This window comes from Narcine bancroftii, chromosome 5 (genome assembly GCF_036971445.1).
Source record: "Narcine bancroftii isolate sNarBan1 chromosome 5, sNarBan1.hap1, whole genome shotgun sequence".
Taxonomy (NCBI): Eukaryota; Metazoa; Chordata; class Chondrichthyes; order Torpediniformes; family Narcinidae; genus Narcine; species Narcine bancroftii.
In genome coordinates, this window is record NC_091473.1 from 224,899,728 (window position 1) to 224,924,981 (window position 25,254).

Consider the following 25,254-nt stretch of genomic DNA (forward strand, 5'->3'; position numbering starts at 1 on the left):
CAATCCTTTAGTGGTGTGGAGCAGTCCCTGATTTGTATACCAAGACGAGGTTTAAGAGTCCTGATAGTTGTGGCAAAGAAACTGTTCTTGAACCTCGAGGTGCTGGTGTTCAGGCCTCAAGATCATAGTGAGAAGAGGTTGTGACCAGCGTGATGGGGCCCTTTATAATGTTGGCTGCCATCTTGAGGCAGCGCCTCACATTAGATGTCCTTAATGAATAAGAGGTTGGAGCCTGTGATGGACCTGGCTATGTTTGCTACCTTCTGGAGCCATCTACATTCCTGCTACGTGGTGAGATCCCCCCCAGCAATTCTTTGCCTGCTCGTGATTCCAGCCTCTGCAACATTTTTGCCTCTCTTGTGCTTGAATACTTTCTGGCTTGCAGTTAAACGTTCCTGTGCTTTAAAGCCAAATTCATTGACATAAGAAAAAGCAACTTTTGGCAGAAGTCCCAACTAAGTGCACAGTAGTGGAAGGGAAGAAACAGTGCATCACCTCTCCTTGTGAACAAACTCTAAGCTTCAGGAGACCTCCCTGAAATTGTTCACTTGCTCATTTATTGTGTTCACCCTTGCTCTCTTGTCTGAGTTGATCTTTAAAGATAGATAAAGGGTAACTCCCCATCAACAGGCTAACCCAACTAAGATGCAGGGATCAACTGCAGGTTTTTCACTCATAATGTTGACATCATCCTCTCTATCCAGGGTGTCGTCTTGGACCACACTTTCTGTTGGAATTTTTGGTGACTTAAGATGAGTTACTGATCCATTATCTTCCCTATCACCTCCATTTCTATACCCTCTCCCCATTCTAACCTTGACCCATTGATTTTATTACCACGAGACCTGTGCCAACTTTCTATCTCCTCACCCTATAAATTTAACCAAAACCCCTGTCCTAACACATGCAAACCCTCAGAGATCTCTACACATGGTCAGTTCTCCCTTCTCTTCCTCCCTGATTCTTTCACCCTGCCATTGGTGTGGATTCCATTTACCTAGGCCCTTTCCACTCTAATCATCCTCTTATGTTCCCGACAAAGGACTTAGCCTAAGTCGACTACCATTGACTTCCATAGATGCTGTGTAACCTGCTGAGTTTCACCAGCAATTTTGCTTATAATACCCAACCTTGGCATCTACAGATTTTCTGTTATCCTTCTCTGAGCTTTCCTGTTTTTCAACCTCTTTCTTTTTGTGATAAAGCTTATGGTTTTCTCTCTTTGTTATCTGAATATTCCTTTGAAGACACAATTTCCCCCACAGGAAATTGATTATAGAAATGGTTTTCTCAAGCTTGTGCATTATAGCATCATTGTTCTGTAGGGTTTGTCTTGGTCAGTCTCAAGCTTGTTTGTCCCCTGCTTTCCAGTTTATTGCCTAACATCACTGGGTCATCACCCATGTTGACATTCGCTCCTTCCTGGACTCTCATAGAATGAGCCTTTTCTCCACCCCCTGAGATTCTCCTGCCACAGCTGTGGTCTAGGGGTGATTTACAGCCAATTAACCTCCCAACCCATCTGTCTTCGGGATGCAGGAAGAAATGGGAGCACCTGTGAGAACCCCATGTGTTGCAGGGAGAACATTTACAAGTAGTCCCCGGGTTAAAAATGAGTTCCGTTAACCTCGGTCTGTCTTTAATTCAGATTTGTATGAAAGTCAGAACAGGTGCGTTAAGTATTTTTAAACATCATAAACATTACCGCAGTTACAAAAGCAGAAAATTAATTTCTCCTAGATAGTCTAATGATTGTTTTGTGTGTATGTGTGTCCACATTTATGTATATGTATATATATATGAAAATTTGATAGTATTTCTGTAACATGAAGGAATCGACTTTGTAAATTTTTATATATTTGTGATTTTGATTTATTCTCACACGATACTCATGTGTGAGACAGACAGGTTTGTAGTGAAGAATTAAGAGCCATGCTTTTATTGACTTACAGCGATAATGTTATAAAAAATGATACAGCACTTCAGTGAATGTCATCATCTGGATAATTTGCTGTTATTAAAGCGCTCGCATCCAGACTCCCTCCTGCCTGCCCCCCCACTTGCTCTCTCCCTCCTGGGTAATGGCAGCATCATGTGAGAGAACCCTACAGCATAACCAGGCTCCAACTGGAGGTTCATGGCATTCTACTTCTGGTTGGCTTCTTGGCACGCAAGTATGAGTTGTTTGTAAATTGGGCATTTTCAACGCGGGGGCTACCTGTATACTCCACACAGATTGCTCTGGGGTTTAAGACAGAACCTGAATCTCTGAAGATGAGGGCTGTTCTCTGAAATGAACACCACTTCATCACTTTGTTAAACCAGCTGCTGTTAGGAAGTGAGGTGGCATCACTGCTGGAAGCTTTGGAGCTGCTTTCAGCTGGCTTTGTTGGACCATCCCTTTTCTCAGCATTGGGGAGCTCCCTTTTTTTTAATCGTTGCAATCAAGGTGGTTCTCAGAGCAAGAGAAGTGTGCGAAGCAGGTTTAGGCAATGTGTTCAATGTGTTCCAGTGAAAGAATGCTGAATTTCCACTACTTTTAGCAGTTAACGTCAAAAGCAGCACGTGTGTTCAGAGTTGCTTTGTGTGCTGCTGTCAGTCAACTCCTTAAAAAAAAAGTTGGTCAAGTATCTACTTACAAATGAGGGCAACATGCAGAGATAGAATTCAGGCACGGTGCACAGTGGAAAAAATAATTGCATTTGTAGGGACCATGTTCTCATGTAATGTTCTCAAAGGGGCTTCATGTCTTCACCTCATCCTGGCACTTTGCATCACTCAAGTGTTTCAGTGAAATTACTTAATCTTCCTTTCGAACTTCAACTTTCTCTCGATCTAACTTCCAGACAGATCCATTGTCTTTTAGTTCTGTGATTTTTCTTCAAACATTTCTAGTGTTGGAAGTAACGTCAAGGTTAGCTTCGCTGACTGCCATCTGTCTGATCATTTAGTTTATTCTGCATAATTTTGCTCTCCTGACGCAACAATGGCAAAGGCCCCTGCTCAATCTCCTGCAATGCACAAATATGCTAGAGAAACTCAGCAAAGTGTAGCCACTGGCGAGCTTTCTTCATGAGTGCCTCGACATGGAGGCTCCAAGGACAGATCCTCAGTGATGTTGACCTGCTTAACTCTTCAGCACAACCCCTTCCTCTTCAAATTATGTGATCTTAAACTCCTCCTGTAGATTTAAATTGCAACACATCTGTAGGAAGTAAAGAGTACCAACATTTTGGGCTGGGCCCTCTGTCAGGTGATGTTTACCTTGGTCACCACGGACAGGTTGGGCCGAAAGACCTGTTTCAATTCAGTAGAACTGTAGGACTGTGCTCCTTCCCCTTATCCTTCCTCCCTCCTCTCCTCCTCCCCCTTATTATTTCAGGGGGCTGCCTATTTTGTTTACACCCAATGAAGGGCCCAGGCCTGATACATTGGTTACCCTTTACTTTCTTTGGATGGCGCGTGACCTGCTTGAGTTTCCCAGCATATGTGTGTATTGTTCTTGACCCCAATAACTGCAGACTTTAAGAGTCAGAATTTATTGTCATGAACTTAACTAAATTCAATGTTTTGTGGCAGCGTCACAGTGCAAACATTTATATAAACCACATTACCAAATAAACAAAAATAGGGCAAGGAAAAGAAAAAGACGAAGTAAGACTGTGTCAATGGTTCATTGATCACAGAGGGGAAGATGCTGTCCGTGTGCCGCTGAGTGCTTGTCTTCAGGCTCCTGTACCTTTTTCCCAATGGTAACAGAGTGAAGAGAGCATGGCCTGGGTGGTGGGGATCTTTGAGAATAGAGGCTGCTTTCTTAAGACACTGCCTCTTATAGAGATGTCCTTGATGTAGTTTAGACTGGCGCCCATGATGTCATTGGCCAAGTTAACAACCCTCTGGAGTGTCTTGAGTATAGGTACCTCTGTACCAGCCAGAATGCTTTTCACGATACTTGTGGAAGTTTACGAGAGTCTTTAGTGATATAGCGAATCTCCTCAAACTCCTCACAAATTTTAGCCACTGGCGAGCCTTCTTCATGATTGCCTCGACATGGAGGCTCCAGGATAGATCTTCAGAGATGTTGACCTGTTTACCCTTTGCTGTTGACCCTTTGCTCTTCAAATTATGTGATCTTAAACTCCTCTTGAAGTTTTAAATTGCAACACTGTTGAGAAGGGAGTACAATTAGTTAAGGAGCGGTCACATCCCTGAGGCCCAGTAATGAGGTAGATAAATCATTGGAGAGTTGGAGAGTTGGAGATGGAGATTATTTCAATTCAAATTGGCCAACACTCTGCTGGCCAATTTGAATTGAAGTAATTGAATAAATCTGGAATTTAAATAAACCGTGTTGGTAACAGTGACTGTGGGACTTGGTGGATGATGAAAATCCATCTGCTTCACTGTTGTTCTTCTGGGAAGGAAGTCTGCCCTCCTTGTAAATTGAATGCAAACTGTAGCTGCTGGAAATCTGCAAAAAAAACCCCCACAAAACATTGGGAGTGGCGGCCGAGGGGGTGGGGGGGGGGGGGGAGAAACTCAGCAAGTCAGGCAGCATCTGTGGAAAGATGAGCTGTCAAAGTTCTGGGTCCGCAACCCTCTGATGGCAGAACCAAAACGTTTGACTGCTTCTTTTCCACAGGTGCTGCCTGACCCACTGAGCCTTTCCCTGCCCTTGAAGTCTGCCATCCTTGCCCAGATACGCCTCTGTGACTCCGGGCACGCTTGACCTTTAAGTGTACTCAAAAGGACAGATGATGTATTGCCAGTGTACAAGTATGTTAAAAGGTACAGTGGGTTGGCTGGTTTCTTGGGTGTTGCTCATTCATGACCCCGCCCCCACGTTATTGATGAATCCGTGGAGAGACCTCTCATGTTCTTAGGATAGTTTGTTCATTAAGTGAACTGGTTCAAGTACCCTGGTCTTTTGCCAACTCTTGTGTTCATCATCTTTTGTCAATGGGATCAAGTTGTTGTAAAAATGAAGGATATGGTTGGGTGATGGAACCCTTACACTGGTGAGAAAGGCTTTCTCACTCCAACCTTTGGCCTGAGCCATCCATTCTCTGGAGCATTTCTACTGATAATATTCAATTATATCTTCACAATGAACTTTGATCTCAGGTATCCATTGACAACAGTACTTGTGTCATCCAAAACACTGCTACCTGCATCTGATAGTCATCAGGGAGTATCCTACCGCTGATTTACATAGGCTCCTGTGTAGACAGTGTCTCAATTAAAAATGTCATATTGTTTTCAGATCTCTCCATGGCCTTAGGCTTTGCTGTCTCCATTAACTCCCCCCCCCCCCCCCCCCCTGTAAGCTCCATGCCTCAACTGCCTCAGGACCAGCTCTGGAACTCTCTTTCATCCTTTAAGTTGCTTCTTAAGGTCTATCTCTTTTATGATTTTTACACCACCTTCGCAGGATTTTACCGTTATGAAGAGTCTCCATTCTCCTGCCATTGGTTGCTCACACTGGAACGACCAAAACTCCAAATCTCTTTCAGTCCGCCATTTTGTATGTAAAGAGGCGGGACGTGCAGCGCCACTGCGTCGACGTCAACTGTGACGTTAAACATAAGTGGGACATGCAGCGCCACTGCACTCACCACCTCCTTCTCCCTAGCTTTCATTCTAGCCCTTCTGAGAGATATTAATCTAGTACACGTCCTTGGTTCTGACCCTCGCCTGTCTGATGTCCCACTTAGATGCCCATTAAACTATTAACCATTTTTTAACATTCCTCCTCGGCCGGGTGATGAGCGGTGGCATTCGAGACAAAGTCCCAGCAAAGAAATACGTGTCCACTTGCCAATCCGCATTTATAAACCTTACACCCAATGCAATTAAACATATCGACATGAGAGCTTACCTAGTGGTGGTATCGAAAGAGGCGGGACTGCGTCGACATTGACTGTGACACCGTATTCGTTAGCCCAGTTGGTCCCAGATTGCCTGCAGTGCAGAAAATGACAAGGGGTCTAGGCAATGAAATGTTGAAACTGGAATGACACCCCCATTCCGGTTCTGAGCTTTTTACACAGCATGTGATCGGGGAAAAAGTAAATAATTTCCCAGAACGCAACAGGATTTGATTGTTGTCAGAGGATCAACTTGGGCCATCTAGGAACTACATAATGGGTCGTTGATGTTTTGCTGGTGTTGGTGTTGGTTTGGGATAATGTTTACCATTTAATTTTTATTGGGGGATTTTTATTTTGGACCTCTTCAGCTTATTATTTAAATTTACGTACACAGCCCCTTTCGGCCCACTCACTCTTGCCGCCCGATTAACCTGCCACACCCTGTACGTTTTGAATGGTAGGAGGAAACCGGAACACCCAGGGGAAACTCGTGCAGACACAGGGAGAACGTATAAACTCCTTACAGACAACGCGGGATTCGAACACCAGTCCCGCTGGCTGGTGCTGCTAACATTACTACAAGGGTTACTTTGCGGATGGCATGAATGCGGTCGACTCCCTTGTTGAACAGGTTAAGGTTCAGGAGCTGATAATATAATTTTGATTTGGGCAGGCAAGAGTTAAATGCAGCTCTGTTTCACGTGGAACCTCAACGCAAAATCTGGGATGTCACGATTACTTAAAATGGAAGGGAATGAGATGCTATCAGAATCAGGATTTATTTTCATGAAATTCAGTGTTTGCAGCAACATCAGGTGCAAATATTCATATTATAACCTTCTTACAGCATTTACTGTAAAAATAATAATTGCAATAATAATACACAACAAAGTCTGGTTCATAGATTGTTCAGGAATCTGATGATGGCAGCAGGGAAGAAGCTGTCCTTGTGCCACTGAGTGTTCAACTTTTGGCTCCTGTACTTTTCCCCTGATGGTAGCAGAGTGAAGAGGGCATGGCCTGGGGTTGGTGGGGGGTCCTTGAGGATGGAGGCTGCTTTTTTTAAGATGCCGCTTCATGTAGATGTCCTCAATGGAATGAAGTCTGGTGCCTGTGAGGTCACAGGCCAAGTTAACAGCCCTCTGTAGTTTACTCTTGTCCTGAGAGTTGGCGCCTCTGTACCAGGCAGCGGTGCAACCGGCCAGAATGTTCTCCACCGAACCTCCTCACAAAGTAGAGCTGCTGGTGAGGCCTCTTTGTGATTGCATGAACGCGGAGTCTCCAGGACAGGTCCTTGGAGATGTTGACGCCAAGGAATTTGAAGTGCTGAGCCCTCGATGAGATCTGGAGAATATAAGCCAAGGGAGTGTGAATAATGATCAGCTAAGGCTATCACAAAATGTGTAGCAGCAATGAGGGAAGCCTCAGATAGTGGGCCAGTGAGCTGAAATAACTAGGTGATCATCCATGTTACAAATCACCAGTCAGCTGCAGTTGGAACACTGGTTGGAACAGAAGTGAGACTTGAGAGTTAATTAAATGGAGCAACCAGGATAAACAAAGAAATTGTGGACTGGAGAAAAGATGTGAGGCAATGGCCATTGCTGAATTCTTCAATAATAATTTGAAATAATTTAGATATATAGTGTGGTAATAGGCCCATGACACCCATGTGACCAGTTAATTACCAACCCTGAACATCTTTGGAATGTGGAAGGAAACCAGAGCACCCGTGGAGAACCCATGCGGGCTTGGGTAGAGCATGTTCTTACACACAGTGGCAGATTCAAACCTAGGTCACAGGAGCTAAAGCCAGTTTCCAGATCCAATAAATAATTAGGAAACCGAAGGATATATTTTTTTTGTTGTCAGAAGGTTTCAAGGGGTTATGCTTGGGAGAATTTGCTTGTGTTACATCTGATCTATGCACAGATTTTGTCTCTTTGTTTGAAGGAGATTTTGCCTGGTTTTGGTTAAAGTATTGAAAGCAGTTCATGAGAGGTTTACTAGCCTAATATTTGGAATGACCAGATTCTATTTGGAGGAAAGATTGGATGGGAAGGCCTGTATTTGGAGAGTGGAAGGGGACTTCATTGAAACACACAAGATCCTAGAGGGTTTTGACAGGATGGATATGGACAGGATATGTGGGACAATCCATGACTTTGGGTGCTTGTTTAAGAGAGAGGAACCGTTGAATTCTTCTCTGCAAATGGTATTACAGGCAGAGTGGTTGAATATTTTTAAGACGATGGTGGACAGATTTTTGAAAGGCAATAAAACATCCCATGGAGGGACAGGAACACATATTTGAGGTTACAATCAGGTCAGGCACCATCAGCAAAACAAGCTCGAAGGGCTGAGGCCTCCACCTGCCCCAGGAGTTGAACCCTATGTTTGTATACATCAGTGGCAGCTTTCCAAACATTTGCTTCAAACCCCCATTTCGTAGACACAAGGTCATCCCGTGGTCTTCCAGTTGTTGCCCGTGAGAGCTTGTTGTACGTGAACTGGCTGCTGTCATTCCACATTAGAATGATGACCAGTCTTCACTGAGTGTTTCAGGAGTGGAACAACGAGTTGAGCAGCTACTTCACAGCTCCAGATACCTGGGCTTAATCCTGACCTCCACTTCTGTCCATATGCAGCTTACGTGCACTGCCTGGGGATTTCCCATGGGTGCTCTCGATCCCTTGTGTTCCAAAGGTGTGCAGGTTGGTATGTTAATTGGCCACTGAAGGCTTCCCCCAGGGGTAAGTATCTGGGCAAGTTTATAGCAATGCAGTGAGATGCATGTTAATGAGTGTTTGACCATCAGTATAGACCTAATGGGCTGAAGAAGTAGCGAACACAGCACAGGACGGTCGGGATGTCCTGAGGTCATAAAAAGTTCCAAACATATCCACATAATATTGTGTTGTTCTACTACTTCACAAGTAGTACTCTTGGACAACTGGCAGCAAAGCAGGCTCAACGTAGGATGAGAGATGACTTAACAGAGATGTTTACGATTGTGAGGGGCTTAGATAGGCTGGATTTTTTTCCTGGGGAAACAACAGCAAATACCATAGGACATCTGTTTACGTTGAGTAGAGGAAAGTTTTTTTTGCACAGAGGGTGGCTGGAATGCATTGCTGGAGATGGTGGTGCAAGCTGGTGCCACAGCACCATTCAAAAGACTTAAGGACATGGATGTAAATAAAAGGCCAGAGGATTATGGATGTATGATAGGGAGGATTAGATTGTTGTGGAGTAGGTTGACATAGGTCAGTACAACATCGTGGGCCAAAAGGCCTGTAGGTGTTGTAATGTCCTATGTTCTAACTTCACCCACAACTCTCTGTGTTTTTAAAAAACTTACCCCTGATCTCTCCGCTAAACATCCCTCCCTTAACTTTGTACATCTGCCGTTTGCTCTTCCTGCCCTGGGAAACAGGGGCTGGCTGTTCACCCTATCTATGCCTCTCTTAATCTTGTAGATCTTTATAGTCTCCTCTCATCCTTCTAAGCTCCAAAAAGAGAACAGTCCCAGCTCTGCTAAGCTTGCCTCATAAGACTTGTTTTCCATGCTCAGTGGTTAGAGCACTGGGCTTGTAAACCAGGGTCTGTGAGTTCATTCCTCACTGGGGCCTCATTTCTGTGAGGGACGCTGGACAAAGAGGTGATTCTCTGTCTTCCTTACAGTAGACAAAGTTAAAGAATTTCACGTATATTACATTCTAAATGTAGTATTACATGACAATATTGGAACCTTTACCAATCCAGGCAACATCCTGGTAAATCTCCTCTGCACCTTCTCCAATAGCTTCCATATCCTTCCTATAATGAGGTGACCAAAACTGAACAAAATACTCGATGGTTGGAGTAGCGGTTAGCGCAGGGCCTTTACAGCGCCAGTGATCGGGCCCAGACCAGATTTCAAATCCTGTGCTGTCCTTAAGGAGTTCACATGTTCTCCCGGTATCTATGTAGGTTTTTTCCGGGGACTCCACGGTTTCCTCCCACCATTCAAAAAACGTACTGAGGGTGTAGGTTAATGGGCTGTAAATTGGGCGGCATGTACTCGTGGGCCGAAATGGCCTGTTACTGTGCTACATGTCTAAACAAAATTACGTCTTGGAGGTTAGAGATTGATGGATAGAAATACTTTGCATATTTGCCATCTTATTCATTATCCACTTTTTGTATTTATGATTTTTTAAATGTAATTTAAGGTATGATATTATAAATGTATTTTTTTTCTTTTTGAGGTACCTGCTTGGCTGCAGCAAGTAAGAATTTCCGTGCATGTGTACGTTGTACAATGTTCGTGACAATAAACTCATTATCACCATTATCTCCAAATAGGGCATGGCACTCAAACAGTTAAAGTAGTGACTCCCCTCCCTGCGAGAAACCGTTGATCTTCAGCTGTTCCTGTTGCTTGAGGCGGGGGGGAGGTAGGGGTTTAGGGTGTGGGATTATAGCAGCTGCTTCTGGGCAACACTGAAATAGAACGCTTGCTCCTCTGTGGAGACTCTCTGACCTTGCCTGCAGAAGTCACTGTGTCTCCCGAAAGCCTCTGCATACGTTTCGACATTGCTCTATTGCTACCTTCTTTGTGGTCATGCTGAGGACAACCCCCTCCGAAGACAATGAAAGTATTCTCCTCAGACACTGAGCTCCATACCAGCTCCATGTCTTTTGCTTGGCTTCGCGGACGAAGATTTATGGAGGGGGTAAATGTCCACGTCAGCTGCAGGCTCGTTTGTGGCTGACAAGTCCGATGCGGGACAGGCAGACACGGTTGCAGTGGTTGCAGGGGAAAATTGGTTGGTTGGGGTTGGGTGTTGTGTTTTTCCTCCTTTGTCTTTTGTCAGTGAGGTGGGCTCTGTGGTCTTCTTCAAAGGAGGTTGCTGCCCGCCGAACTGTGAGGCGCCAAGATGTACGGTTTGAGGCGATATCAGCCCACTGGCGGTGGTCAATGTGGCAGGCACCAAGAGATTTCTTTAGGCAGTCCTTGTACCTCTTCTTTGGTGTACCTCTGTCATGGTGGCCAGTGGAGAGCTCGCCATATAACACGATCTTGGGAAGGCGATGGTCCTCCATTCTGGAGACGTGACCCACCCAGCGCAGCTGGATCTTCAGCAGCGTGGACTTGATGCTGTCGGCCTCTGCCATCTCGAGTACTTCGATGTTAGGGATGAAGGCGCTCCAATGAATGTTGAGGATGGAGCGGAGACAACGCTGGTGGAAGCGTTCTAGGAGCCGTAGGTGATGCCGGTAGAGGACCCATGATTCGGAGCCGAACAGGAGTGTGGGTATGACAACGGCTCTGTATACGCTTATCCATGTACTCGCACATCTAAACACCAACACTCATTCCAGAAATGTTTAAATCTACTCCAACACCAGCTCCATTTACCTTCAGGCCAGTGCATGAACACTAACTATATATATTTTTAAATTCATCCAAGAGCACCATCTCCACAATACTCTCAATGCCACACACCAATGTTACCTCTGATTACCTGCAAATCCACATATCAACACTACCTCCATATGCTCTGCTCAGCACACCTCTTGTGCTCTCCATGTCAACTGTGTCTCAACTGAGTGGTTGAATGATTGCAGGATACGTGTGATCCTCAAATGAGGTGAACAGTCTCTCAGCACTTTCTTCCCACAAGACCAGGGAGAAAGTGCCAATCAGTGACAGTAACTGTGCGACAAAACCGCATATATGGAAATGCGTGATTTAAATCGAGGGATTTACATTCCAGTGAACATTGGCATCATGAATCCAATGTAGAGTCAAACAGCATGGAAACAGGCCCTTTGACCCAACTTTGCCCAGCCGACAAAAATGTCCCACCCACACTTGGCCCACATCCATATGAACAAATAGTTCTCAACCTCTTTCGTTCCACTCACATACCATTTTGAGTAATCCCTATACCATCGGTGCTCTGATATTTAGCATGCTGTCCAAGAGGGTTGAGTATGGTTTAGATTGGAGAGGGTGAGCAAATTTTAGTTTTTTGGCAATTATCATCTCAAAGGAACTTTCCTGGAACCAACACACTAATGGCATCAAGAAGAAAGCACATCAGCGCCTCTAGTTACTCAGGAGTTTGAGGAGGTTTGGTGTGACTTCGGAAACCCTGACAGGCCAGGACATCACCCTCCCCTCCATCGAGAAAATCTATAGGGAACGCTGCAGCAATCATCAAGGATCCACACCACCAAGCACACACTGATCTCGTTGCTACTATCAGGAAAGAGGTATAGGTGCCAAAGGTATGCAGCACCAGGTTCAGGAATAGCTGCTACCCCTCCATCAGACCCCTCAACATCAAATTCAGTGAGGGACTTTTGCACTTTATTGATTTTTAAAACATTTTTCTCCATATTGCACAGTTTGCTTAGATTTTCTTATACGTTTGCATATGTACATTGTGTATAGTTTTTATAGTGGTAAATCTACATGGAGGAAAAAGGAATCTCAGGGTTGTCCGTGATGTCATATATTTACTCTGACAATAAAACTGAAATCTGAAAATCTGTTTGGAAGATTTTTGTGTGTTAAGTGAATCAAGCGGAAAGGGTTAAGTGCGGGAAAATGTTGCTGAGGTAACAGGAAGGGAAATGGTGAAAGGCTGACTCCTGTTTCTTGTATTCAAGTGGGTGGGAGTTGAATTAAAGCCACATGACGGACACCAAAGTGCATCTAACTGATCCATACAGATGTTTGGGGCCAAGATTAAATAATTTACCAATAAACAAAGCAATTTGCTTGGTTGCATTGGCCGATGATCTCTCAGCGGCCGAATCCTGCCAAGTAATTTAGACTTGCAGCATCAGGCCCTTCCGGCCCACAGGCCCACACCACTCAAATACACCCATGCAACCAATTAACCTACCAAACCTCTACATCTGGAGCGAACGTACAAGCTCCTTGCAGATAGCACTGGATGCAAACCTGAGTCACCAGCGCTGTAATAACGTTGCGATACCCCTATGCTAACGTGCCACCCTGTAAATGGTTAAACACAGACATTTATTCAGCTAAACTTAAAAAAAAATGTTGGAGAAACTCAGCAGGTCAATCAGTGTACTTTATATAGCAAAGATACATAGCCATCGTTTCGGGCTTGAGCTCTTCAAACAGGGAGCAATGAGAGGGGAACACACAGATGCTGTTTGACCTGATTTTTCTTCAGCATTGTGTTTTTACTTCCTTCATGGCGTCCACAGACCTTTGTGTCTTACTCCTCTTATTTATTCAGCCAACTTGCTCACAGACTCTGACCTTACAGTCCAGATCTCTGCAGGCCTGAGTGTTTTCTGCTTGAACTCCATTGGGGGTTTTCTTTTGGTTACTTTTGACCACATCAGACGTACCAACACTAAAAGTGCATGTCTGCAGCCACAGAAAGATGTATTTAAAACGGGTCATTTGAAGGGCTGCTGCTGGGAGCCAGCTGCTCGTTTAATTTATTTCCTGGAGAATCTGAAATGCTTGCCATTGGTTGTCTACCTTTGCAGTTCCCACCTTCTTGCAGCCAATCAAAAAGTGAGGGGACCCTTTACTTCTAACTGGGTGAATTCTGACCCTCTCAAACAGCCCTCTCGCCCTGTTTTCTTCTTTGGCTTGGCTTCGCGGACGAAGATTTATGGAGGGGGTAAAAAGTCCACGTCAGCTGTAGCCTCTTGTGAATTAACAATCTCCTGTGTTCTTAAGAACGGTGAAAATAATTGTTCAAAGATTTGATTTATTAATCCTCCGATTTATGCTGTTTGCAACAGATTGCTCATCAGTTTGTGGAAACTACTGCTCAATCTTGGAGAGTGGGCAGCCTTGGGTTTCTGGGCTGTATTGATGGCAAGTTCTGAACCTGTATTCATGGTCCAGGCAGATACAAGACCTTTGTGACATTGGCAGGGATTGTGACTTTTGGGCGGCCAAGAGACTGGGGGATTCTAATGAGCATCATTCAGTAAATTTGGAATTTAAAAAAAAGCTATAGAGTTAGCTCCAGTAACAAACAGAGCAACCAAATTGTTATTTAAAAGCCCCTCTTGTTCATCAGGGAGAAATTGTAGTCCACTGACTCATTACTAGGCCCTTTCAAACTGCTATGTAAAATGGGGTTAACCGGGCAATTTGCCCGGTTAGTGCCCCAGTTACGCAGCAATTAGAAAGAGTCTAAGCTGGTCAACCCCGTCAAAATCCAACCGGCTCCCTGACCGATCTTAGGTAGTCAGGGAACCCATTTCATCTTACCTAGGTCACGTCCACAGGCGATTTGAATAGGAAAATGACCGACCCGCTTATTCTGGTGATGTCAGTGCTTGCGTGCATGCGTCACTGGGCAGCCAGCATCCAAACATCCGGCTGTACTTCCAGTGAGTGTGTGATGTGTCATTGTGGGGGAGGGACCCCCCACCCTTAAATCACCGGGTTGGTGATTTAATGGGTAGATCCCCCTGTAATTTAAAAGGTGCTTCCAGCAGTTTTGCCCCAGTAATCAATTGCACCTGGGTCCCAGGAGGGCTACCCAGGGCTGCAGTTTAAAAGGGGCTACAGAGGCCACCATGGTGGTTGATTCCTAGATATCCTTTATCTAAGGTGGCAGTCACTGTTGACATTGCCAGAGCCAACCACAAATTAATTAAGAAAAAGTACTTTTGTTGAAGTAAGGAGGGGGACACTTAACGCCTTTAAACAAATAATTAATCATCTCAACTTGCCATTCACAGCACGGGCCATATGGCCCCACTGGGGGCCACGGACTGTAATCATAAAATTTATTTTTGTAGTCGGTAGGAGAAATGGACAGAAGAAATCAACTAAACGACTGTTTCACAGGGAAGGGGGCCATAAGCTTTGAGCGGAGTCCTAAGGGGGCCACAACCAAAAACAAAGTTTGAGAATTGATCATGTAAGCAAATGGAATGGTGTATTTGTGTATAATACGTTTTTTTTAAAATTGCAAATAGTGGGTGTGCCCTTATTGTTATCCTAGAATAAAATGCGCATCCTTGTTTTGAAGCATCTTTGTGTCCTGCAGATATTATTGTGATTGAAGTCCCAGCCTAGTACAATGTATGCCCCATGATAGATCCAATCAGTGTGATCAGATTCATGGTCCAGAGATATGACGCTGGAAAAAAGAGGATTGAGAGGTAATAAAAAGGCAAAATGATGCGACTGATGCTTTAATTATTTGTTACACTGTAGTCATTGGTCTGCGCCCATGTTCGAATCCAGTGCTGTCTGTAAGTTTCTCCCTGTGTCTGCACGGGTTTCCTCCAGATGCTCCTGTTTCCTCCCACCCTTCAAAACGTATGGTTTTCGGTCAATTGTATGTAATTAGGCAGAACTGGATTGTGGGCTGGAAATGCTTGCTCCTGTGCTAAATGTCTAAATTTAAAAATTGGCCATGGCTCATGAAAGGAGCATTAAAAAATTCCCTTTTACTGTTTAATATTTAGTGGAGTGAGATTTCACAAGTTGGCACAACAGGCTGCCTGATGGTCATTTTGGTGCAGCTATTCCAACTGGCGTGGAATGGCATACTATTCCACAGAGTGGGAAATAATAGGCTGAGAAGTTGAAGGCAAGTCTGGTCAAAGATTCAATTATGTTAAAGCGAGAATTTGGAAAGAGTATTTGTATTATGTCTTTCTTGATCCTGTGATTTCCCAGCAACACTTACAGGTGCTTCCCTACTTATGATGGTCCAACTTGTACATTAGAGTAAGGTCATCGCAAGCATTGTTGATTTTTCCAATAAACATTGATAATTCCTCCTTTGGCGCCTCCTTGATCAATCATTTCTTTTGGTTCAGTCAGAAAGCTTGCAGGGACTGATACAGCGCTGTCGGAAGAGAGCAGGGCAGTGGGATCAGTCTGGGGACTGATACTGTGCTGTTGGGAGAGAGTGGGGCAGAGGGATCAGTGTTGGGAATGGTAAAGGGCTGTGGGTAGAGAGTGGGGCAGTGGGATCAGTATGGGGACTAATACAGGGTTTTCGGTGTCATGCAAGGTATACCTGTATTTTTTTTTCCGATCTACGATGGGTTTGTCAGAACGCAGCCCCATTGTAAGTTGAGGGGCACCTGTCCAACCATCCGTCATGACATAGATTATGTGGCAGGCAATTAGCATGTGGTCCATTCCCACAAAGGGCAAATGACTAGATAGACTTCATAGTCATGTTGATAAAAGACTAAACATTGTGGACAGTGGAGATGACACTCTTTCAAAATAATAAAATGACAGTGGAGGCAGTGCCTCAATTTAGCATCTTATCTGGAGGACAATAACAGCAACTGTGTTGAACTCCCTCAGTAGCACATGGAATATCAGCCAGAATATCCTTTCCTAAAGGCCTCCATTGAGATATAAATGCAAAACTAAGGACTCATTACAAATGCAATATGAACTAAAATATCTTGTTTCTGGAAGCATGAGAGATGTTGGAATCTGAAGCAGGCTCTATGGAGAGAGAGATCCCTACCCAATATTATATTTCTTTCTTTCCCCCCTATATATGTAATATCTGCTACTTTTCACTATCGTCTTGTTAAAGGGCCCCAAGCTGAAATGCTGACTGATAAACTTCTGCCCATGGATGGTGTCTGACCTGCTGAGTCCCTCCAGCATCCACTGTCTTTGTGGCCCTCCAGCAGGGTGTTTGTTGATCTTAATTACACTTGACAATTTTTTTTCCCCAAAAGATTGGCTTTCTGAAAAATAATTGGGGATTGTAACGAACAATTTCAAGCTGAACACGAAGATAATTTTAGTTCAGATTTATTGTCAGAGTACATTCATCATATAACGTACAACACTGAGATTCTTTATCAACAAGCCAGGCAGAATTACTGGCAATGCAAAAATAAAATACCGATTCAACGTATACATGTAAACAAATAAAGAAATCTAAACAAACTGACTGTGCAATGCAGAGAGAAAAAAACCTAATTTCAAATTTACTGTATCACGTAGAATGTTGGAGAAATGTAAAATGAACTTTTATTGAATTTAGCATGTTTAATCGCATAATGATGCTCACACATTGTGTTAGTTCAACTGACCTAAAAATGTTTTGCCGCTGATTTTCATTTGTTCTCAGCATCTGATGCCTCTCATATCAGTCTCCAACAATAGTCGGCCGGCATTGATGGATTCCAATTGCCCTGATTCTGCTTTTACTATTGTTGCAATGTCCTGATGAAACCTTTGACCATGTTTATCACTGACTGCACCAAGATCAGCAGGGAAGACGTCCAAGTACAGATGCAGAAAATGAATTTTCACGGACACGCTGCACTTCATGGTTTTGTAGACTTGAAGTGAACTTAAAATATGAAGGAAATTCCATAAATGGGTTATATCTGAAAAGTGGTATGTGATAGGAAAATTTTAAAGAGATTTTCATGACCAGCAGCCCAAAATCCATCAAATGTACCAAAAAATGTTCAGGAAGCAAAATTTTTGTTACCAGTCAAGGGAATGAGGAGGCGGTCAGTGCTGGCAGATGTGCTGGTAACAATCAGCACTTTTTCCTGTGGTATGTGGTCAGCGATCTGAGGGTTAATGTGCTGCCCCAGCTGGCGCACTTTGAATCATTTGTCTCCCATGCACAGCTGCCATTGCCTTGCTCACAGGCTGCGATCCTATTCACTTGTGGCATTTGAGGATTAATTCATTCATTTTAAGTCTGAGCCATAGAGCGTTGCTTTCCAGTGGAAGCCCCTGCATTGGGCTACCTGCTCTTGAAGTAGGGAGTAGATGGCGATTTTCCCAAGTCTTTTGTTGTTCTAAAGCCGTGTAATGTATTTAAATTGTCATAATTACAGTTATCCTTTTTTTTTGGGTCTCTCTGGAAATTGTCTTGAGTAGAATGCAACCAGACTGGTTTAACATTTCCTTTCTTGGCCTGTTTTCAGGCAGTGAGCCAACCTTCAAGTAGTTAACCACCAAAGTCAGGCCTGAGGCAGGAGCTCAGGCAATTACGCACAGCACAGTGATTAATGGAGTCACTGTACAGCTCTCATTGCAAAAACTCTGCTTTCTCAGTCGAGCTGCTTTAGTTTTGGGGTTCTTTTGTCGAGTACTTCCCAGTTTTAAAGGTTTATGTCTTCGGTTGCTTCTGAATCATAATGCGGCAGCTGTACTTTGGGCAAGGTTTTTTCTTAGAGTCTCTGTCTAACCAAGCTCACTGGTCTTTCTCATCTACAGTCTGCAACGAATTCTCTCTTTGCCCAATTTAAATAAATTGGTGCGACTCCAGGCCTGAAAATTCTCCCAGAAGAGTCTTCATCCTTGCAAAAGTGTCGCGTGGCTGGCAGGTCTCCTGCTGATGGCTCAGAGGGGCCGAATCCTTCCACTTTGTACAGACATTGATGGTGACTCATGAGTCCTTGCCCTGTTTTGGATAACAGCTGGTGAGCCTGTGCATCATTGTTCCAGCTCTAGAACAGTATAGAACATCTTTAGATAGTATATTTCTTTAAAAAAACATGAATATTGAGGCGTGTTCTTTCAAAGAATGTAATGGCCACCCACTGTAACTTTGTCCAGTGTAAAGGCCTTGGCCACAAGATAAAGGGTCTTGTGTGTGTCATATGAACTTACTCCGAAACAATATACTCCTTCCCTACAACGCACGCATCACCTATTTTTCTTGCATCCATTTGCCAAAAGAGTCTTTTGATTGTCCCTGTTGTACCAGCCTCCACCATCACCCCAGACAATACAGTTCAGGTAACCACTTGCTGATTTAAGAAAACAAATCTTAGGTCTGGTATTTCCCCTAAACTTTCCTCCTTAAACAAATGCCCTCTGGTATTTGTATTGTCACTCCAGGAAAAAGATGTTTCCTGTCCAACCTATCTTCTTTTCTTTGGCTTGGCTTCGCGGACGAAGATTTATGGAGGGGGTAAAAAGTCCACGTCAGCTGCAGGCTCGTTTGTGGCTGACCAGTCCGATGCGGGACAGGCAGACACGATTGCAGCGGTTGCAAGGGAAAATTGGTTGGTTGGGGTTGGGTGTTGGGTTTTTCCTCCTTTGCCTTTTGTCAGTGAGGTGGGTTCTGCGGTCTTCTTCAAAGGAGGCTGCTGCCCGCCAAACTGTGAGGCGCCAAGATGCACGGTTTGAGGCGTTATCAGCCCACTGGCGGTGGTCAATGTGGCAGGCACCAAGAGATTTCTTTAGGCAGTCCTTGTACCTTTTCTTTGGTGCACCTCTGTCACGGTGGCCAGTGGAGAGCTCGCCATATAATACGATCTTGGGAAGGCGATGGTCCTCCATTCTGGAGACGTGACCCATCCAGCGCAGCTGGATCTTCAGCAGCGTGGACTCGATGCTGTCGACCTCTGCCATCTCGAGTACCTCGACGTTAGGGGTGTGAGCGCTCCAATGGATGTTGAGGATGGAGCGGAGACAACGCTGGTGGAAGCGTTCTAGGAGCCGTAGGTGGTGCCGGTAGAGGACCCATGATTCGGAGCTGAACAGGAGTGTGGGTATGACAACGGCTCTGTATACGCTTATCTTTGTGAGGTTTTTCAGTTGGTTGTTTTTCCAGACTCTTTTGTGTAGTCTTCCAAAGGCGCTATTTGCCTTGGCGAGTCTGTTGTCTATCTCATTGTCGATCCTTGCATCTGATGAAATGGTGCAGCCGAGATAGGTAAACTGGTTGACCGTTTTGAGTTTTGTGTGCCCGATGGAGATGTGGGGGGGCTGGTAGTCATGGTGGGGAGCTGGCTGATGGAGGACCTCAGTTTTCTTCAGGCTGACTTCCAGGCCAAACATTTTGGCAGTTTCCGCAAAGCAGGACGTCAAGCGCTGAAGAGCTGGCTCTGAATGGGCAACTAAAGCGGCATCATCTGCAAAGAGTAGTTCACGGACAAGTTTCTCTTGTGTCTTGGTGTGAGCTTGCAGGCGCCTCAGATTGAAGAGACTGCCATCCGTGCGGTACCGGATGTAAACAGCGTCTTCATTGTTGGGGCCCCAACCTATCTAAGCCCCTTATAATCATATATAGTTCTATTAAGTATATCCTCTCATCTTTTGTCGCTTCAAAGAGCAGAGTTCTGTCAACCTTGCTTTCTGAGGCAAAAGTTGAAACAGAACACTGCAGAAACTCAGTAGGTCAAACAGAGCACTTTATATACCAAAAATAAAGATACATAAGCGTCGATTCAGAGATTGTTGATGAAGGACTCAAGCCCGAAACATTGGTTATCTATGTACTCATTCGTGGTGTCTGCAGACTTTTGTGCTTTACTCTCTATTTGATATGGGGTTTTCTCTAATCTTGGCATGGTTTGCGGTTAATGCAGTGCTATTACAGCATCCGCAATCCAGGTTCGAATCCGTGCTGTATCTAAGGAGTTTGTATGTTCTCCTCATGAGTGCGTGCGTTTCCTCTGGGTGCTTCTTCTAGTTTCTCCCACTATTCAAAACGTACCGGGGTTGTAGGTTACTTGGGTGTGATTGGTGGCAAGGGCTTGTGGGCAGAAAGCGTCCGTTACTGCGCTGAATGATTAAATTTAATCTCCTCTGCACCCTCTCCAAAGCTTCCACTCCAGAGATTGCCATACCACCAATGTGTGATTCATATGTGTAAACACAAGTTTCGGGAAACAGTCTCAGAGCTCACAAGGGGCTTGCGTTATCTCTTTAATGCCACAGAGAATCCTTCCCTGAAGACAGGCAGTGACAGTGAATGAAAGATCCAAAGACCAATTGACTGCCTGACTTCAATTTCTTTACCTTCTTCTCAGCCACTTTATAAACTTGAATTATTGTCAGCAGAATCACGCCACCATTCTGAAGTCCTCGCCACGATCTGCTCTCCGCAGCCCCCTGCGATCCCATGTTCAGATCCCACACTGGGCGCGAAGGGGCACTGAGGGTCTGCGTGCTGTCCTGAACACGGCAATGAGGCCTAGCTGGGTTAGCACATCAGTGCTGCTTGAGGGCAAGCTTGATAGGGGCAAGGGGTGTAGGGAGGAGTTACAGAGAAGGATCTCCAGCAACTGTAAAGGCTTTTTGCATGGAACCGTTCCAGGACACAATTTGGCTTTGAAGTTGGGTCTGCATAACCTTATAAAGAAATTTACACAATAAAACCCTTATGTTTTTTTTCTCCCTCAGCCTCGAGCGGAGAGAAAATAATATATATAAAGTAATACTTGATTGATTGAAATACTTTTTAACAGAGAAAAATTTTGATCATGTTCAGATTTTGAAGCAGACCGGAATGAATCAGTCCCTTCCTCTGCAGGAGGGAGCTGCCATCTAGTGGTTGGAATGGACATTTTATTGGGTTTCTAGCCAGATGGCTTTGATTGAGCCCACACATCTTTTCCACTCATTCTGCTGCTGCGGATTCGCTGACGTTAGTATTTTCTTTTATTCCCTCCCGTTGTGCTGGCAAGTCTTGCGTTTATTGCCTGACCCCTGTGTGACCTTGTGAGGATGGTTGTTGAAGGCTGCCTTGCTGAAGTACTGTTGCCAGCGTTGGAACTCCTGAGGGCTGGTAGACCTACCTGGTCTGGAGATACTGGTGGTGGAGGAGCTCTCTTCACCGATACACACTGGTGAAGCCATTTTTGTATGCTTTTGTCAACACTGAAGCCATTGTTAATTCATATGAAGAGAGCTTTTGGCATTCTGGCCTTCATAAATCAAAGTTTTGAGTATAGGAATTGGGATGTTGTGGTAAAGTTGTATAAGACATAGGTGAGGCCAAATTTTGAATACAGTAAAGATATCAATAAGATTGAAAGGGTGCAGAGAAGATTGACTAGGATGCTGCCCATACTTCAGGAAGTGAGTTACAGGGAAAGGTTAAACAGGTTAGGAATTTATTCCCTGGAGTATAGAAAGAATGAGGGGATATTTAAAATTATGGGGAGTAAAGGCAGATTAAATGTTGGTAGGTTTTCCCCACTGAGGGTCAGTGAGATACAAACCAGTGGACATGGGAAAAGTTTAGGGGGAACACATGGGGGAACTTCTTCACACAGAGTGTGGAACGAGCTGCCAGATGAAGTGGTGAATGCAGGCTCAATTTTAACATTTAAGAAGAATTTAAATCCGCACTGGATAGGGCTATGGACTGGGTGCAAGTCAGAGGGACGAGGCAAAAAAATAGTTTGGCACAGAACAGAAGGGCCTGTTTTTGTGCTGTTAAGTTCTATGGTTCTGTTTGCTCACTGACATGGTGGCACTGGAACAAGCTTTCTCTGCATCGTAGAAAAAGGCTCTTCAAATCACTGTATTTACACCAACCATCATGCCTGCCCATAGTAATCTCAAGTGCCTGCATTAATTCCATATCCCTCTAGGCCCTGCTCATTCAAATACCTGTCCAGATGTCTCTTGAATGTTGTCACTGATCCTCCTCCTCTGGCAGCACATTCCAGATACCATCTCATCTTTATGAGAACAAGATAGCCCTCGGATCACCTTTAAACATAAGCCCTTCAGTTTTAGACACTTGTCACCATGGGAAACAGAGTCTGGCCACCTATCCTATCTATGACACTCATTTTGTGCACTAGCCAAGATCACCAACCTACCTATTACTAACCAGATTATTGTGTTACATGTCTGGCCCTGTGCATTACCAGGCCAGGTTATTGTTTCACCAGCTCAGCTCTCTCTATTGGAGATCCAGCACCCTATTATTCATTGGGGTCTCCACTGCCAGAACTATAATACCATCACAATGTAAAAATACCATTGTCAGATGTACAATTGAAAGTTTTAGGAGTTGAAAGGCCAATGAGCTTTTATGAGAGTTGCCCACACCCCACCACTCTTGCTGTGACAACAAACCTAGTTAAACTTAACAAGCAGTCTCTTAGAACAAGGAAACACTGTGAGGCGTGGAGTCATCTGAAGCAGAATTATGTCAGATGAATGTCCACATGATTTACTCAGCGAACTGTGCGATGAGTATATCTTTTACCTCGCGGGGCAATGGAGTTGGAGAAATAGTATTTTCTCTGACCTAGACTGTCTGCTCCTGCAGAGTCTGAAATCAAGGAGTGTTTGAAAGGTCTCAAACCTCTGGCTTGACAGACAGCTGCAAGCAGAGTTGAAAGATGACACATCATGTGCTTCTTTGAAAGGGCATTGGGATTGATTTGAGGGATGCTTCGAGGAGGGGAGCATTGATTTGTTTTGATCCAACTCCTCGCACTGAGTGTTGGCTCCTGCACAGACAGAAGATGTCACTGTGTTACATCCACACCCCCCTAAGAGTGTGACCCTCCGTAGTACCACCATTCACAGTGTGACCCTCCCTCAGTACTGATCCTCCTGACAGTGTGACCTCCCCCCCTCCCCAGTAGCATCTGCCCAACGGAGTGACCCTCCCTCAGTACTGTCTCCCGACAGTGCTGCTCACCCTTAGTACTGCACAGTAATATTCCGTTGAACTTTATTCTCAGCTCTTCTGAGGCTTCAGCTCACTGGTTCTGAGACCGAGTGCTGCCACGATTACCCATTGATCATACAATTCTCAGTTCACATGGATGGTGGAGCTGAAACGATGGAACATGGTTGCCACCACAGTTTGTGTTTATGTCTTGGATTTTACTGAAGTGTCACCAAAACAATTGTGACATCAAGCAGACTGAGACAAGTGACCTAAGGTTTGACCAAGGGGATAAAAATGCCAAGGGTTAAGGGGTTTTGGCAGGGAGTGAGATTTCAGGAGGGCATCCCAGAGTGTGCCGGTAGGTGAATGTGCTGTCACCATTGGCGGTCTGATTAAAATCTGGAAAATTCAGAGTTGGTGAAACACAGACATACTGGAAGGATTCTTTTCATTCATTTATCAGATGATGCCCAATCGCTTATTGCCCTTGAGTTGGGAGTTTCTTCTATGTTGAGTCAGTACAGTCCTTCTAGCGCTTGTGAAAACACGAAGCTGGGGAAAGTCAGCAGCTTTTTGTGTTTTACTTCCGTACTTTCAGTGCTATTTGGTAGGGTATTCTAAGACTTGCACCTGGTGACAAGGAAGAATCACCGACTGACATGTTTCCAAGCGAGGCTAGTGTGCTGTGCAGAGAAATGCGTGTGAGTGGGGGTGTCCCCATGTGCCTGATTTGTGGTGGAAGCTGAAGCCATGAGAGGTTTTGTCTCAGTGATTGGCTGCTCTCCCTTCTAGGTGTGGACTTGGAGTGGGTGATTTTAACGTGCAGGAATGAGACGTTGCAAAGATTTGAAAACTATTTTAAAATGTGAATCTGAAATGGCATAGACTATAAAGCACATTTCTGCCTTCAATTATGAATTTGGGTTTTCATTTCCTCTGAGCTTTCTCTGAAGTTGCAACGTTCTCCCACCATTATCTCATACCTCACTGGCTCTGACTGTAACTTGCATATATATGCAGGTTCTCAGTGAATTTTCAACATCCCCTCCTCTGTCTCTTGCTGTACAACGTTCTTTCTGCCTACATAATCTGAGGACATTTGTTATAGGATCCAATGTTTCCCTGCTTGGGTGAAACTGGGAACCCTTCAGTCCCAACACGCAGGGAGTAAAACACACAGAGTCTCCAGACACCGTGATTGAAGTAAAAACACAACGCTGTGGAAATTCAGCAGGTCAAACAGTGTACTTTATGTAGATAAAGATACATCACGAATGTTTCAGGCTTGAGCCCTTCATCAAGGTATGAGCAAAATATAGGCAGGTGCCCAAACAAAATGAGGGAGGGCAGGGGGAGAACCAGAGTCCCACAGGCAGGAGGCAATGTAAATAAGGGAAGTTGGGCACAGCAGCATATAAGAGGAAGGGGTTGGCTCTGTGAAGGCGGGAAAGAAGGTGGAGAGCTGGAGGAAAAAAACTCAGAGAGATAGGGAAGAGAGGGAGCATGGGGTGTAGGCTCACAGGAACTGGAAGACTTGACGTTAATGGAGAGTGCCCAGGTGGAAAATTAGGTGTTGCTCCTATATATGGGAGGTCTTGGTTTGACGGTACATGAGGCCGTGGTCAGACACGTCAGTGCGGGAGTGGGGTGAAGAATTGAAATGGTTGGCCATTGGGAGATTCCTGTCATTGATATGGACAGAGCGATGATCAGCGAAGTGATTGCACAGTCTCTCCAATGTCCAAGAGGCCACAACAGGAGCACCGGATGCAGTAGATGTCTTCCTCAGATCCCCGTGAGGTGTTGCTTCACTTGGAAGGACTGTTTGGGGCCCCAACTGATAGACAGGGAGGAGGTGTGGGTGCGTGTGGCACTTGCTGCAGGGAAAGGTGCCAAGGGGGTGATTTATAGGAAGGGATGATTGGACGAGTGAGTCATAGAGGGAGCGGTCTCTATGGAGAGCAGAGGGGAAGATGTGTCTGAGGGGTGGGATCATG

At 44.8% G+C, this 25,254-nt stretch overlaps 1 protein-coding gene and 1 long non-coding RNA gene across 2 annotated transcripts in view; one reads left to right on the forward strand and one right to left on the reverse strand.

Annotated features, from left to right (window-relative positions):
- Positions 1 to 25,254, forward strand: part of LOC138765539 (transcriptional enhancer factor TEF-5-like) — a gene marked incomplete at its 5' end in the record, with an annotated part of 196,427 nt that overhangs the window by 56,579 nt on the left and 114,594 nt on the right. The window lies entirely within an intron of this gene.
- On the reverse strand, positions 1,924 to 23,463 carry LOC138764967 (uncharacterized). Its single transcript, XR_011358388.1, has 4 exons — positions 23,285 to 23,463; positions 22,237 to 22,338; positions 5,879 to 5,961; positions 1,924 to 2,891 (listed from the first exon to the last, which is right to left on the reverse strand). It is a non-coding gene; the product is annotated as an uncharacterized lncRNA (long non-coding RNA).